The sequence below is a fragment of the Falco punctatus genome, assembly GCF_963210335.1.
Source record: "Falco punctatus genome assembly, chromosome: 3".
Classification (NCBI taxonomy): Eukaryota; Metazoa; Chordata; class Aves; order Falconiformes; family Falconidae; genus Falco; species Falco punctatus.
This window is the reverse complement of record NC_137582.1, coordinates 60379969-60397848: the sequence shown is the minus strand read 5'-3', so window position 1 is coordinate 60397848 and position 17880 is coordinate 60379969. Positions and strand designations below refer to the sequence as shown.

The following is a 17880-nucleotide window of genomic DNA, read 5'->3' as shown; positions in this document are numbered from 1 at the left end:
CATCCCTTAGTTGCTTTATTCCTAGTATTTCCATTTCTAGTGGACAGGATACTAAAAGTAAAGCAACCATACAGTCTGCATCTTAAAACAAGACATATTTTAATATTTTGACTCCATTCAGTCTTACCACACCAAACAGAGTAAAATGGAATACTGTAAAATTTACCACATTCTTTCAGGTGTGCATATTTACTTCAGTGGGACTTAAGTGTAACACCATCCTAAAAGGCACGCTGTAGAGGGAGGGGTTGTCTAAACCAGAAGTGAAACATGCAGCTGAGAAGGGAGAGTAAAAAAGTATAGATCCTAGAAAAAATAAGCAATGACAGGAACAGAGTGAGAACATAAAAAGTGAATCATCTCAGTACAGGTACTGTAATTTCTCATCTATTTTGGCTAGCAGTGGTATGTACCTGCAACATATTTTCACCATTCAGCTGTACTGTGTACAAAAACTGTATTCAAAACATATGCTGGTGTTTTTAAGAAAAGATATATGTGGACATATAGGTAAACTATCAGCATAGTGTAACCTGGGAACTGATTTAGCTACAGCAACATACTGCATGTATTTTCAGGAATATAATTTAGTCTTGTTCACTAGATTTGACCAAGAAGACCATCCAAACAACCTCTCCTCCCCATTAATAACTGTTAAAAATATAAAGCAAACATATCCAATCTTTCTGAAAAAAACAATAGAATTAGTTTTCCTTTCTTCTAGAACATGAAACTCTGCTGTAACACCACTGTCACCTTATTCTTAAGCAGCACAATTCCTTGGCAACTCCCACAGTATTTCAAATCAGTTGCATAAAATCCATAGCAACTAACTTCAGAATTTGGTCTTTTTTTCTTCTATGGAATTTTCCTTGTTTATATTAGATGTTTGGGTACTGACATAATAACTATTATCATCCTTGAAACAGCCATTGAAGGCGACCAAAGTGTTATACTTTAACCTTGGTGATGGCCCATCTACAAATGAATGTACGCAGTCTGGAAGATTAAGGAGACATTTGTCTTCTCTGTTCAGAGTAAGAATGCGTTCTGCTCAGATTCAGAAAGTCGAAGCACCATCTCATGTTATAACACAGGACTTAACAATGGCCTGAAAGCAAGGCTTTAAACAAGGTGTTCCTGACCTTATTTTAGGAAAATAATTGATTTTAGTCATTCATCAATGGATATTAGGACTGACACTGTCACTGTGCCAACAGCCCAGGCAGGTCTTTACTTATTTTATAGGAGCACCAAATCTTGCCTTCATCCTAGAATGTTTTACCTTTATTCCCAAAGAGACTTGTGGGTATTTACAAAGATGCAGGAGGTTAGTCACCCTAGAAGCATTTTTTCATCAGTAGAAAAATGATAAGATTTAAAAGATGAATTTAAAATATGAATTTTAAAAAGACTAATTTAAAAGATGAGTAAGAACACTTTGGATCCTCATCTGAATCAGCCTCTTGCAACACCTGTCTACAGAAGTTACTGAAGATACACACTGAGCAGCATAAGCATGGTTCCTGATAGCATATGTAAAAGCTGGAGGTAATTCTCAACTGGCAACTCATACTTCTGCCAAATCTTAGAAAACAAGTTTATGGGAGTAACATTTACTGTTTCCATAGGCACTAAGCTGTCTAAGGAACCACAATACTTCCTCAAATTTCTCATAGCGATTCTAGGGCAAAGTTAGCAGAAAGATTATTATGAAAATATTGATGAAAACTTTCCAAGTTTGATCACAGAAGGCAAAATTAGTCTAGTCTTGCTGGCTCGTATCTACTTTCCTCAAAATAAAATTACTTGAAATAACTGCATGATGGCAATACAATTACATATAATCAGCATAATCAGATCACTTATTAGTACCTTAAAAAAAAAACATTTCTTTGCTTCTCTGATTACTCCTGATAAATACAACAAATTTGCCTCAGAATTTCTTTTTCAGAAATAGACCATTATTAGTTTAAAAAAAACATTCTGATGTTATTTGAATTATTGTTTTATCAACTATGCTTTTCAGGATTATGCCTACATAACCTATTTCGTAATATGGCTTATACATTAAAGGCTATCCAAAACTGGTGTCAAACATGATGAATTAAATGGGAGAATTAATGAGAAGGAGAAAAGAGGTTTTCTCCATGGATTTAAGCAAAAACAAAATGCTGGAAATCAGCAAAAAAAAGTAGGGCCAGGTTGGACTGAATTAATGAGCTTCAGCCAGAGCAAAAGTTTAACTTTTGTTAAAGCAAAGGACTCAAGGGTCTCTTGATCCTCATTTAGAAAGCTTCTATTTGAAATTACTTTACTCCTTCCCCTCTCCCCTCCTCAACAGGAGATTGATTGCACTTTCACTTCTCCTTACCTACCCACCTGAAAAAGCTGTTCTGCTTTTTGACCTTTTTGTTTTGTTAGGATATTGCTGTAATGAGTGTCAACTTTTGCAAGTCTTAAACTCTGAGCAGGTAAAGGCTTACTGACCCATGATAACTTCTGCATCTTCCTGCAGGTTGTCTCAATTCTAGAGCAATCTTGAGTTGCAGCACAGTTCAGCTTCTCTTTTCCACTGGAAAAAGTGATTCCAGTCATAATCTCAACATCTAATACCACTGCAATACCGTTGAAACCTTCTTCCCTTTCCCAAACAGCAAAACCTCTAATTTTTGCAATCCATGGAAACTCAAAGCTGAAAAGAGGCCAAAATTATTTTTCTCCCATATCATGCGCCCTGTGCTTTTACTATAGCATGACAAAATTCTCATCTGAATTCATGGTCAATTTTGTACTATCCAAGACACATGACATCATTTTTAAAAGGGTATCTGAGTAGCATATATTTAGCATTTCACACAGAATAAAATCAAAGATGCTCGCTACTACTTTAAATGATATTAAATGTATTTTACTTATTAAGTTAAAGAAAGTATCTTCTGAATTCATTTAGCAACCTTAAATTTGGTGTTTAGCATGAGAAATAGCACAAGTAGATATATGCCTACAGATACCAGTGCACATAGCTGTCACGTATATTTTGTTATCAGTTTCTTACCAACTGTTTGTGCAACTTTGTCAAAAATTAAGATTTAGACTGAAATGACTACTCTTCCTCTTTCATCATGCTGGAAAATTTTAGCAAACATAGCTCAGCTTTTTCTAAGAATGAGTTTAAAATTAGTTTATTGAATGTTATGTGTCTTTTCACCATCATGTAATAGATCCACCATCCCTTCTGGGCCAGAAATAATATGGTGTAAAAATTAAGAAAAAATAAATTGGTTACATGTGCTTATAAAAATAAACATAGATTTATGAATTGTAAATCTGAGTTATAAATAAGTCACCATTTACTTACAGTCTAAGAACTTCATAATAAAGGTTTGCTCCAATTAGTTGCTCAGCTGTACTAGATGTACCCTTTTTGATCAAGATACTAAGCTATTACCTATGAAGAAATAATTAAACGTTTATGTGGCTCTGTGATGTACTCATGTTCACAGAATTCTCTGAAGACTACCTTCTTTTTCTTCATGCATCTTTAAGACAATGCAAAGGCTGTGTTGCCCTGCCATTTCAGCATTTCAACATTAGACTACAATTGTTACAGAAGACACGTAAGTCCATGCCATTTAAAAATTCTCTATAACAGAATATATCTCAAACCTTCTCATTTTAAGGAAAAAAACTCTACTCTGATCCACTGGACAACTGTGGATCTGTAAAGCTCCAAATGCAGAAAAAAAACTTTAGATGTTATCTAATTGTAAATCATACAGTTTTAGCAATCAATGCATAAATCAGTTTGCAGAGATTAAAACAAAAGGAAAGAAATCTACAAACTGGCCTCAGCAACTTGCAGTAGCATCCAGGAAGCGGTTGGTGTACAGCATGAAAATGAATGCAGAACAGTATTTTTCTGACAGATTTTAAGATATTAATGCTGACTGCTTTCATAAGCAATGGTCTATAAGTCAAAGGACTAACAATAAAGTGGTAGTACAAACAGAAGTAAATGATCACTTTGAATTTTAGTAGAAAGTCTCTGAAAATCATCATTATGAAAATAAGCTATTTTCAAGTCAATTGTTTTAGGAACTCAGTAAAATATTGTACATTAACTGCTTAGCAGCAATTGTATCGTAACACAGAATAAAATATATTAGCTTTGGAAGATTCATGCCAAACTATTCTGTGATGTTAATAGAGCAGAAATAGATTGGTTTAACAGATTCATAAGTAAGATAAAATGCATTTTTACTCAGTCAAGAGTCCAACTTTTCTGTATGTGTGAGAAATGTGTTTTGAGATTTGGCATATACACTTTGTTTAAATACTGAACAGATAATATAGTAAGAGGAATCTGTTTACAAGTAATAGACTTGTGTCTAACAGATAACAAAAGGTCAACAAAATACTTCTATTCATATGGAGCTCAAATGACTGTATGGAAGAAGCATCATGCATCTGTTAGTTAAATGAGAGTGATTCTGAGCTTTGCAGTTGCCTTCAAAACTCTGATACCAAAACATTTTCAAATGCTCATTTTTGCTGCAGCTCCCTTTGAAAGATTATGTAGAAATGAACAGGGTAGCCTCACAATGTTTTTGGTTTTTTTGTTGGTTTTGTTTTGTTTTTTTTTTTGAGACCCCAGTATCTCAGTATCCCAGTATTGGAAAGCAAAGTGTCCATCTCAGTCAGTAATTTGAAAGTTTGAAAACTGGAATATGTTATCACTTCTTGTACTAGAAACAACTCTGTTCAAAATTAAACAGAATCCTGAGAAGATGGCCTTAGAAAGATCCTACTTCTTCATGAACATTCTTAGTCATAGACTGAGACAAAGTTGATGTTAAATAAAGAGAAAAACAGACTGAGAAGCCCTATCTGCATAACATTACACTGAATTAGTGCAAGACTTGATTCAACCACCAGAATTTTTCATCTTTTTACAGAAAGTGAAAAAAATAATGAAAGAATTTTTAGTTTCTTTTTAAAACAACTAACAATGCAATGCTATTTGTCAGTGAAAGGTTTTTTGACAAAAGAAATGCTTTCATTGATTATCCTGAATTATAAATTACAGCTCTCTAATTCTTCCTCTTATAAATGAATACTCTTCACAATCTAGCCTTACATGTCAGACAAAAAGATGAAACTTTTATAATGGAAATTTAATTATAGTACAATTTTTGCCAGTTGTCATTCCAAAGTCATCTATAATTATGCTCAGGTCATTAAAAATTATTTTTTTCATTTACTTGGCCAAACATGCCAGTTACACATCAGTTCATCCTCTCAAACTCAATGCTGTACAACAGTAATTAAGTAACTTATTGAATATTTTTTGGTGTTTTTTTTTCTTTTTAAGCTAATTGCAAACAAAACATCTGCAGAAACAGTCAAAACAAAGAGCAACTGACAGACAGTTTGATTTTTGTTTCCAAAGAACATAAATTTTTAGAAATGAAAAGGCACTTCTGCATGTCAGGAGTAAACACTTATTATTGCCTTTTTGCTTTACATCCATTTTTCCGTATGTATAATACTAAAAGGTAACAGTCCACCATAAATATAATTTTCTACTGCAAAATTTCTGGACCAAAACACCTTCAGAGGGCTTTTTGAAAGTTTGGAATAATGAACTAATGGATAAAACTCCCTTTCCCAAAAGAAAACCCTCTTTTTCCTCACTAGGAACTGGGTCAAGCTTAACAGAATGAATAAGCATCAACTAAAGGCACAGATAATTTTTAATATATTTAAAATAATAAAAAGGGTGCTCAAAGGATGGTATATATTGAAAGACAGCTAAATGCAGACATCAGAAGTATAAGTTTGAAAACATAGTTGTTAAAAAACATGTTAGATGGTTGGTCATATTTCTCATTCTAAAAAAGATCATCCTGTGGATGTACATGAGTACTGAAATGCAAGAGCCTTAAATCCTTAACTTTGTTGGCAGTCTTATTTTAATCTCTCTTTTTTTTTTTTTTTTTGTTTTAATATAGTATTTCATCATAATGCTATGCATGGTGTGTCCCAATTTTATTTCTTACTTCTTTTTAGATATTTAAGTATTTGCTTGCTTAATGTCTTCACAGTCAAATGCTTTATTTTTGGGGGGGCTAGAAGCCATGTAGGTACAGAGTAGCAAAAAAGAATATAAAGCAGCTTTCCTCCCTCAAACATTTGTTGCCTATAGGAATGAGTCTGGAAGAATCTCAGTTCCAGAGGGAAGCCCCTCCCTGCCTAACCAACACACTAAGCAGTAATTAGATGGATTATCAAACTATATATATATATATATATATATTTGAATGTATAGAAATGAAGGTCTAGCACTCTTTGAACTGTTTCAGCTTTATTTTTCTGTAGTTGTAAACAGAAATGTGATGCACGCTCGCTGACCAGAAGAGACCCTTAGACTGTAGGACAGCATTACCTATTTACAGCACTGCAGTGACCTAGCATCCTGAAGAGGAAGAGATAAATTTTTTTCCCTCCAAATTCAGGGTACTTCTTCATTAGGATTTGCCAAGATTTCAGGTCTCAAACCAGACACCTATTCTACAGTCTAGGCTAAAAAGTTGTAATGTACTTTTCGGCAAAAGGTAGTACCAGAAAAGGCAGAACTCACAGCACCAGTTCTTCCTTCCGGGAACCTTCAGGAGGCTGGACTGGATTCTCTGTACAGTTCTACATTTGTAAAACAAACAGCTTTACCAAGACAAAATGCTTCCCAAGCAAAAAAAGAAAATGGAAAGCACCTGAGGGGTGTCATTGTTTTCCTTTGAAGTGAGGTAGAATTAATGTACCATTCATTCTGCGAAACTCCAACTTTTCTTTTTCATAAGCAATATTTTTAAAACAGAAAACCAAAAGGCTCAAAACTTAATCACAGTGTTTCAACATAATTCCTGTTGTTTCATGCTTCACAGATGCTCCAATAGAATTGTGCTGCTATGTGTTTTTAACAGCTGGCCAAAGTTGCTGGGCAAGATAGCACATGGTCTAGCAGTCTCGAACAACAAAGTGAGCCTTAAAATAATAAAACAGAGGAGCATGCCAGTCTGTTCCTCCATTTCTGTCTCTCAATACCCTTTAAAACCTTTGGCTAATTTCATCTAAATAACTTGTTTCAAATATAAATAAATTTGATGCAGTCCTGCCAGAATTTACTCCCAGAGGATGAGAGAAAGCCAAACTAGTGCCCTTATTCAGGAGGCTCAAGGCAGACAAGCATAAGTCTAACATCAAACACTCTGTTTGACAGCAGATTCCTGGTTAATTGGGTGCTGGCTCTTACCTTGCAAGTCTGTCATAAGGGAAAATGGGATTACCATTGTAAGGTGGTGATGCTTAGCAGACAGATCTTTCAGAAATTAGGCTTCCATTGTCTGTGGGACATCTTATTTACCTGGCTTCTAAAGTAGATGGCTAAGTAGTTCACTCAAATTTTTTTTTTTAATTACAAAACCTGTTATTTACAGCCTAAATCCCTTTTGGTCATAGGAGTGGGTGATACGTTCATAAATATATATGAAGGAAAATCAGAACTGGAACAATGGGAATATACATCTGTGTGTAAGTATATACATACATATACGGTCTCAGGCACACATAATTATTTAATTTTTAGACATAAATTGAAGAAGTAGATAAACTTTGGCCATTTCAAATGTATAAGTTATTTTGCTTTGGTTTTGGATAAGACCTTCTCCATTGATCAAGTCAGAGGAAAAGCCATCCTTTCCTGTCTAATTTGCTATGGTTTTGCCAAAATATCAGCATTATTAACAATGAAGCAGTATGGCATAACTGGATGTGAAAACTGCAATAACTGATGTGAAAATTGCCCTCAGACGAGGGGAGAAAGTGCTCAGCACAAAGCTGTTAAGGATAAATTCAAGACACCTGTGGAACTTCACAGGGAAGGCACCTACATGCAAAGCATTCCCTTTTCTGTATTTCTAATTGTGTTTAATAATAGAGTACCAATGCATTTATTTAAATCTGCAGTAATAATATTTCTGAAAAGAGAGATCCAAAGTATCCATGGAACGGTTCACGCTCAGTTTGTTCAGAACAATATAATACTAAGGAATGCCCTATTAATATTTTTCACAAGTATACCTAATATACCACTTCTATTAAAGATGCCCACATACCAGTCTTCTGTTTATAACCACTACACTCCCAGCTTGCTGGGGTTTTTTTTCACTCAATACTGAGAAATTCTTCCTGAATCGAAGTTGGGTAAAATAATTTTCTGTGTGTGTTTTTTGAGCTTATCCTTCTAATTAATAAGAGACTGCAACAAATCTGGAGATGGAGATATGTCATAGGAGAAATCATATTATCTACTTTTTCACAAGGGTCATTATGTTTCCTTCACATTCCTACTACCTGGCAGATGTGAAATTAATAATTTTGCCCCTCAGGTTTGCTTTAAGATGATGAAGGTTCATTTGTCTCAAAGAGCAGGTTAATTTCTTCCTCTGAAAATGTTTTGAAATAGGAATCTAATAAAGTGAAGAACTAAGTCTTCATTTATATGACTGCTTTTCACATGACCAAAGACAGTCCTACCTGGCATTTCTTTTTACAAACACTCAGATTCCACCTCTATATAAATCCAGCTTTCCTTGCCAGGAAAGAATCCTAAATGCTTCTCCTCATTGTAATGAGGAGTTCCTGAAAACAAACGAATTTGACAGTCAAGTTTCATACTCTGTCTCCTTATCATCATTAGAATGTGTCTGCATTCCTTATACACTCCAGCACACCTGTCAGAGACAGGGCCAACAGACCTAGATTTTGCAGCAGTTTTCCTGTCTTCTTTGTGGTGGGGAGGGAAAAGTTTCTGCTTCGCCAATGAGACCTCTGGATGTTGTAACTAAACCAAAAATATGTACTTACAGACAGGTGAAGAGACAAAAGTGCAGGGATTAGTAATAACACCAGCTTGTTTGGTGGCTGATGTTAGGAAAAGTGTGTGTGCACAGGCTGAAGATTCACTGAATGGACGACCAACCTGTAATTTCCCCTGTGAAGGAAAGACATACCTGGGATGAAAGGGCAGATACCTTGATAATGTTTTATTTTCTAAAATAAAATGTTTATTTTTCCCTATCATTGGCAACCACAAATCTGAAGTTTCCAGAATGATGTAGTTGAACTCAAACTTTTGTCTATGATAAAAAGTCTTACCATCATGCTGTACCTCACTGTTTATATAGCGTTGGGGAAGGACAGGAATACAGTGGAGATCATGATACATCCCTGCTTGTAAAAGACTCCAGGAGAATTTACTAGACACCATGGTGACAGCTCCTCTTCCCATAGTTTGACGGAAACTCGGAATCACAGAATTGTTGAGGGAGGAAGGGTCTGGTCTGTCTGGCCTAATCACCCCCTACCCCACCCTTGCTCAAAGAAGGCCAACTACAGTAGGCTGCTCAGTACCAAGGCCAGACAGCATTTCAGTATCTCCACTGCTCTGCCCTCACCTAAAAACTTTTTCATTGCAGAAGGCTGTCAGAGTCACCAAGCATGACTTCACCTTTGTGAATTCATGCTGACTTCTCCTGATCACCTTTTTCTCCTTTGAGTGCCTGAAGATGGTTTCCAAGATTGGTTGTTCCATCACCTTCCCAGGGATTATGGTGAGGCTCACTGACCTCAAGTTCCCTGAGTCTTCCTTCTTGCCCTTCTTGAAGATCAGAGTGGCATTTGTTGCACATGCATTTTCTGCTGTTTACTGCATTTTCTTTACTTTCATGGACTTAAAGGACTCCCAGAGAGGAATTACAGATAGAGACAAAGAGGAAGAGAACAACCAAGGCTGGCTCTCTGGATTCCCAGACCCTAAAGGCAAGAAAGGAAGTCTGGAGGAAGGAAGAATTTCCCTTAGTTCAGGAGGATCACACTACAGATCATTTAAGCAAATTTGACACCCACAAATCCATGGGCCCCAATAGGATGCGCTCCCTAGTGCTGAGGGAGCTGGCAGATACTGCTGCCAAGCCACTCTCTCATCATCTTTGAAAGGTTGTGGAGGACAGAAGTGCCTGAGGACTGGAAGAAAGCCAAGGTCATTCCAGTCTTCAAAAAGGGCAAGAAGAAGGACTCAGGAAACTACAGGCCTGTCAGCCTCATCTCCATCCCTGGAAACACAATGAGACAGCTTATCCTGGAGGTCATCTCAAAGCATGTGGAGGAAAGAAGGTCATCAAGAGTAGTCAACATGGATTCACCAAGGGGAAATCATGCCTGACCAGCCTAATAGCCATCTATGACGGAATGACTGGCTGGGTAGATGAGGGCAGAGCGGTGGACGTTGCCCACCTTGACCGCAGCAAGGCTTCTGACACTGTCTCCCATAACAGCCCCGGAGGTCAGCTCAGGCCGTGCGGGCTGGATGAGGGGACAGTGAGGTGGATCGAGAGCTGGCTGATGGCAGAGCTCAGGGGCTGTGACCAGCAGCGCAGAGCCCAGCTGGAGGCCTGTAGCTGGCGGGTTCCCCAGGGCTCAGCGCTGGGCCCAGCCCTGTCCAACGGGCTCACCAGCGCCCTGGGTGAAGGGGCAGAGCCCTCAGCAAGGCTGGCGGTGACACAGCCCTGGCAGGAGCGGCTGGTACCCCAGCGGCTGCGCTGCCCTTCAGCGAGGCCTGGGCAGGCTGGAGAGCTGGGCGGGGGGGACCGAATGCAGTTCAGCAAAGGGGGTGCCATGGGGGCCTGGGGGGCATCGGGAGGAACGTGGCCAGCAGGTGGAGGGAGGTGATCCTGCCCCTCTGCTCTGCCCTGCTGAGGCCGCACCTGGAGCGCTGTGTCCAGTGCTGGGCTCCCCAGTTTGGGAGAGACAGGGAACCGCTGGGGAGCGCCCAGCGGAGGGCTGTGAAGGGGATGATGAGGGGACTGGAGCATCTCCCTTGTGAGGACAGGCTGGGAGAGCTGGGCCTGTTCCGCCTGGAGAAGACGGAGAGGGGATCTTATCAATGCACACAAGTATCTTCAGGTTGAGTGTCAAGAGGACGGGGCCAGGCTCTTTTCAGCGGTGCCCGGCGACAGGACAAGGGGCAACGGGCACAAACTGCAGCACAGGCAGCTCCATCTGAATATGAGGAAGAACTTCTTTACCCTGAGGGTGACAGAGCAGTGGCACAGGCTGCCCAGAGAGGCTGTGGAGTCTCCTTCTCTGGAGACATTCAAAATCTGCCTACCTGAGATTCTGTGCGACGTGCTCTAGTAGAACCTGCTTTAGCAGGGGATTGGACTAGATGATCTCTAGAGGTCCCTTCAAACCCTGAGCATTCTGTGATTCTGTGATTAAGCGAGTTGAAAGAGATTTTTAATGGAAATTTGGATTGTTTTGTTCTTTCTTGTCCCAAGAGCTCCAATAAGACAAGGAAAGACTGTTCTGTAAGACAGCATCAGAGAAACCAGTTCAGTAAGGAACAACCTGGGTGCTTGTTTTCAGTTAAGTGGCTGCAAAGGAAGAACTTTTATATAGTAGTCACAGCTGGACATCACTGTATTTTCATTAGGGCGCTTTCAAGGAAGATGCATTTTTTTGTTTCCTAATCAGAGTTAAGTGACAACTGACACAGATACATGGACATACATCCCAGTAGGTAATATTTTCTTGGAATTCTATTAAAATCTAAGCTTACCTTCTGCACATCCAAAAGCTGTGATTTACCTGCTACACTGCAGAAAATCCAATACTAGCTTTTACACTTAAGAAAAAGTGGATCTTATATGGGGATGATTTGTGTATCAGAAAGGCATTAGGAGAAAGACAGTACTGTAGGCATTCTTCATTACGAATTTCTATTGAAACTGTAAGTTACTTTCACAATAAAACCATACATGAAATGTTAAATTCACTGTGGACTTCCTATTCTGATAAATCAAGCAACTTTCTACTAAAGTTTATTACAGCTCCAGGTTTGGAATGGTGACTTTAGAAATACCATTGAATTTTTCTAGGGAAAATAAAATGGTGCAATATCTGCAGCCCTCCTTCTCAGGGTTCAGGTGTCTGTGATCTGAGATCTAGCTCTGATATAACACAGATGCACAGCCTTGATTCAAATTTCTGAGAAAATTGCTAAGTTCTGAGAAAGCTGTAAAAAAGAACCTGCAGTACAGCTTCAAGTTGACATTTTCTTATGATTGTAAAACTAAGTGACGTTAAAATACTTTGTTATATGCCTGAAAAAAACCTGAACCGATTCCCAGGCAGAACCCCAAGGTACAGCAACAAAAAGGAAGAACTTAATTCCCAGTGACAGAAACATCCTTCCTCTTTTCTTGAGACAAAAAGGTCAAAAGATTCAAAGAAGGCTGCAAGGACAGAGAAAGACAGCCACCATTTCAATGTAGAAAATTTCTTAGGAAGGAACTCATCTTTCCTAATAATGATATAGAATGGGGAAGGACATGGACATAAGCAGAAAGTACCACTGAGATTCAAGACCGGCTAGGGCATGAACACTGACAACGGGAGAAACTAACTACAGAATGAATGACAAAAGAAGTTGGGAGGGTGTAAAATAGGGAAAAGCAACTGCAAAGATGATTGAGTATTCAGAATGTCATACACTAGGGGCTGTAGACTGTCCATCTTGTAGGATTTGGCAAGTGCTCCATGTCATGGGGCAGGAGGGAAGTGGTGGCATGGGGTACTATCTGGTGTACCCCAGCACATTGACTTTGCATGCAGGGTTCAAGGCGGTTGCTGGCCCGTATCACTTGCCTAAAGATATTTTTGTCTGTTGCAACCTGATAGAGTTGGAAAGTGTATGACAGTAAAGTACTGTAAAATTTGTAGGTACTATCTAAAATGGGTAGATGGGGAAGATTAAGAGTTTTTTATTTTGGCTTTGAATCAGGCTACAATTTTTAACGGTGAACTATCTTCCCTATGTGAATACTGTATTTCCATGCAGTTTTTCAAATGGCTATAGACCTTATACGCTTGTAAGTTATGCACCCCTTTTAGCAATGATAAGGAGAAAACAGGGAACTTAATTAACATTCCCAAGTAAAAGTAGGGTTGTTGATCTGGTCCATGTCTGATCGTTTTCTGGATCTGGTAACAGGAGATGACGTCTTAATTGATCAGAGGGAAGAGGATGTTCATCCCATCAGTGAGCATTTTGGCAAATGCCGATTTTTTCACCATGACACTGATGTTGATGGGCAGCACAGAACTAGCGAAGTAGTTTTGACACCTTGGAAAATCACCCAGCTGAAGCCAAAGCAGTGAGCAAAATGAGTAAAATTAAAAAGAATAATCTTTAAGAACAGGGATTTAAAGAGTTCCTCTGCTCTGTTCTTCCAGATTGCAACAAGCCTTCCAGGAGTGACAGACAGTTTACAGCTAAACTGCAGCAGTGATTCAAGAGCTAAGTTGTGCTGGGAGTAACAGCTTTCCTCCTGACAAGATCAGGTGATGGGATAGAAGAGAGAGCAAAATGAACTATGTTAATCAAAACATCCCTGTTACTTCCTTGTACAAGGAATGTCTGAATTTTCTGCATGGAAAATTATTGGTTAAATTGACAGTGATTATTTTTGCAAATACTTCAGGGCAACAATTGTGTCTTAGCACAGAGAAGTAGAGTTCTGACTGTAAAAAAACCCTATAATTTGTGGATAGTTCATGAGAAGTTTCTCTCATGACAGTTTTTTATTTTTTTATTATTATTATTTTCTTAAATTCCAATACAGTTTTCTGGTTCAGGAAAGGAAAAGATGCTTATTTTCTAGGATTATTCCAAATGTCACAGTGAAAAAGAAACACAATGAGAAAACAGCAACGATTTTCCCCTGGCAGGGCTTAAAAATCCCCTCCCTTAGCAGAAGAGAGGATTTTATTTTACTTTTTCTTCCTAAGGTAGTAGCTGGCTTTAAGCTATAACTGTTCACCAGCAGATTCAAGGAACAACATTGCTTAGAAATAATATTTCCTAATAGGGAGGCCATAGTACAAAAAATTTACAAGAGCTCATTTAGCAGTTCTGGATTTGCCAGGAGACTGTTTTCACAGTGGCACTGTCTCATCATCAGAATGCAGGGACACATACTGGATCAAGATTTGTATCATGCAATGCATGTCAAAGACAGAACATGTTGCAAAACACTGAAATAAATAATTCTACCCATGGAAATATTGATATGGGAAGAGGAAACTAGCCTACCTTATTAATCTTTCAACATTCCTACTTAGGTTTTACTATGGACAGTTCTACTCGTTGCGGGTCAGATTTTGAGAAGATTTGATTCTGGACTTTTACAGGCACCACAGAATTCCCAATCTACTTCAGTAAGGGATAACAGGTTTTTTTTTTAATAACTATTGATTCCCAGATTCTCAAACTTATTATATCACATATGATAGCGGCACTGTCGGTTCTGTGCTTACACACAAGATGATGTCTTTGGTTCAAATATTTGTGCAGCTACTTAGTAGCTAGCAATGTCTGGGTGGTCGAGGTCTCCATAGCAGTGGCTGGCATCGAGAGCTTCACACTGAGCTAATAGTCTTATTTCTCAGATAATGGTGTCTGAAGTGTGAAACATTCTGATATTCTGCCCCTAAATAACTCTAATTGTGAGCCACAACTATGGAATTCTCATTTTACAACTATACCAGAGTGAAAATGTACGTCAGAGAAATTTGAGATACACTGTATAATGCATGTGTTCTGTCATGTATCTCCTGAGGAATTTTCTTCCCATCTCTGCCCGCCCCCCTTTTATTGTAAATGGCAACACTCTTCTAGGTTCATAACACCATATGAGACAGCTGTGGGAAGAAGGAGCTTTGAGCATAGCAACTGGTGATTCAACATCCAGACAACTTGGAAAGCCTCAATTTTAGACCTTGAAAAGAAAAAAAACCCACCTTTTTTTCAAAGTCTGGCTCAAATGTGGTTCACAGTGGCCAAAATCCATTAAAATTCTCTTTTTGAAACTTGAATTCCATGTTCTAGGTTAAATCTAATCCAGACCTAAATGTAATTCTTTGGCTTTCCTGAACACTAGACTGAAAGAGCACTTACATTTATATTACATTTCAACAAAAGGAAGCAAAGCACTTTAGAAAGTATGCAACTGCTCCACTGAGGGTGATGCAACCAAGTGAGGATTTTTTTTTCCTTTGCATTCTAATTATAGATGCTTTTATTTACTAAAGTTACAGATAAGACTTGTCTGTTACAAGCCTCTGAAATCTCATCTTGCTAAAATGAAAACATATTTCAAATGCTTTGGAGAACTATTAAGATTATTGAATGTCTAGCATATTGCTTCAAGTTTCCAAGTGGTTCACTAGACCCCTAGGGAACAGGCAAGCAGCATACAATTATCACAGTAATTAAAAAGGTGCAATGACTCTTCTCTTAAAGACTCCTGTTTTATTAACTCTATGGTATGCTTTGGAGACTGGCATTATTTTACTCCTACCCAGCTTAATTATACCGTCATTAGTTTATCAGCATCTCTTTTTAAGCCCCTGGGCCAGTTATTAGCATGTCACTTGCTAACAGTTAACCAATAACCACCACCCCTTCAAAGCAGGATCTTCTGCTATAAAAAAGCCAATTTGTAGAGACAGATTTAATATCATCATTCAATTTATTTTTTTCAGTCAGCCATCACTTTCTGCTTTTAATTTAAGGGGGTTACTGTTTAGCTTAATGAAAACACAAATAATGCTGATGTATTACAAGGCATTACCAGGTAATAAAACACTTCCAGTACATAGTGGTTTATGAGACTGGATGCATGTTTTAATACTCAACAGTATGTACCACTGAAAAGACCAGAAAGCGTACGATGTTGTTAAATTAACTAAAATTCTGGATTTCTCTGTCTACATGGTCTGGCTGGGATGGACTTAATTTCCTTCACAACAGCCTATAAGATACTGTGTTTTGTATTTGTGACTAAAACAAGGTTGATAACACACCAGTGCGCTGAATGCTGCTAAGCAGTTCTTGCACAGCCTCAAGGTTGCCTTTTATTCCCACTCCCCCCCCCCTCAGAGAGCAGATTGGAGGTGGACCAAGAGGCGGCGAGGGGACACAGTGGGAGCACCTGACTTCATCTCTTCAAAGGGATATTCCATACCATATGATGTCATAGTCGGCAATCAAAGCTCAAGGAAAGGAGAAAGAAGGGGGGATGTTCATTGTTTTGGTGTTTGTCTTCCCAAGTAACCATTATGTGTGCCAAGGCCCTGCTTCTCAGGAAGTGGCTATCTAACAGTCGCCTGCCAATTGTAAACAGTGAATAAATTTCACTCTGCTTGTAAGCATAGCTATTGCTTCCCCTACTAAACTGTCTTGATCTCAGCCCATGAGTCTTCTTGCCTTCCTTCTGTTTTCTCCCTGTCCCATGGCAGAGTGAGTGGCTGTGTGGCTGGCATCAACCCACCACACTCTCTAACCCTTTAGTACAGACAGGCTGACCTATACAGCACCCGATGTTACATTAAATAATCATATAAGCAGATGATCAAACTATGAGAAAAACTGTTTTAATTGTAAAATAACTGAAGTACTTGCATATTAAATACATATTTACCTTGTCTAGACAGACAATTTTACATTATTATGAAAGGCATAGTGACCCAGAAACCCTTCTAAAGGGAACTCAGATTTATTTTTGTGCTTTGCTTTTGACTCAGCTGAAGTTACCTTAATCCAGTAAAGAAAATCTTAAAAATACTAAATGCTTTACTATTATTATAACTTAGCTGTACTGCTTTTTTATAATTTTCATTAAATACTTCTTTCCAGTAATGAGAGGAAGGAAAAAAGCAAAAAGAATATCAAAGAGTTAGTACTTGCATAAGCTTCTGTCTTTAAAAACACAATATTGTACTTCTGACAGCAACTATATTTCATTCCGTACTTGACATCACACCGAGTTCAACTGAAATGCCATTCAGCCCCTGACACGTGGCTAGGTGACTTTACAAAAAGCAGCTTTACTTACTTTTACTTTTCATACGCAATGGAAATACATAATTATTTCTGTTGAAGTATGTAATTTTTCCTGTTAAAAAGACAAACAATACCAAGCCATTCCTTAAAACGTTAGGGTCAGTAAGCTAATACAATTTGCTTAGTCCTGTGTCCTCTAGGTACATTTCTGCCTATCTTCCACCAACTTTACGGCAGCAGGAAGAAGATTCACAATATTGGGGGAAAATACTAGTGACAAAAAAAAAAAATCCAGGTCACAGAATAGTCCATTATTTTCTGAGCAGCTGAATCCCAAATTAATATCACTGCCACTCTTTCTGAAAATTACTGTAAAACTGTTTTTGTATAATATATTTACTTTGTATCTTTTTACAGTCAAAGGTCAGCACTATAAATTATAATATCCAAAACAGGAGGCAAGACTGCTACACAGCGCCACAAATCACACTATCTCATTTAATGAAAAGACATGCTGTCAGTCACTCAAGAAAGCAGTCCTTTGTTAAACCTCATCTGTTAACTGAAACTGAACAGTGTATACTTTTGTTCTTACATAGGATCTCCTTCCACTTTACAAACATTTGAAACACCTGACATTGAAAAAAGGAAAAAAAGAAATTTTATCCAAAACAAACAAAATCTTTAACAAGCTTGGGATACTAGCCAAAAAAAAAAAAAAAAAAAAAAGAAGAAAAAAAAGATTAACCTAAAACCCAAACATATGTTGGCAAGGGTGTGTGTGTGTAATGAAACAGAGAGAGCCCAATGCATACCTGTTTATTTATACAGCACTCTACACTGACCACTTTAAGGCATGCACAGGCATGATTTCATCTGCAATCTACAGTGGCACTGAAGTTTGGTTTCAAGGTCAC

At 38.1% G+C, this 17880-nt stretch overlaps 1 protein-coding gene across 8 annotated transcripts in view; it reads right to left on the bottom strand.

Annotated features, from left to right (window-relative positions):
- PTPRM (protein tyrosine phosphatase receptor type M) overlaps positions 1-17880 on the bottom strand; it is a 480832-nt gene that overhangs the window by 262459 nt on the left and 200493 nt on the right. The window lies entirely within an intron of this gene.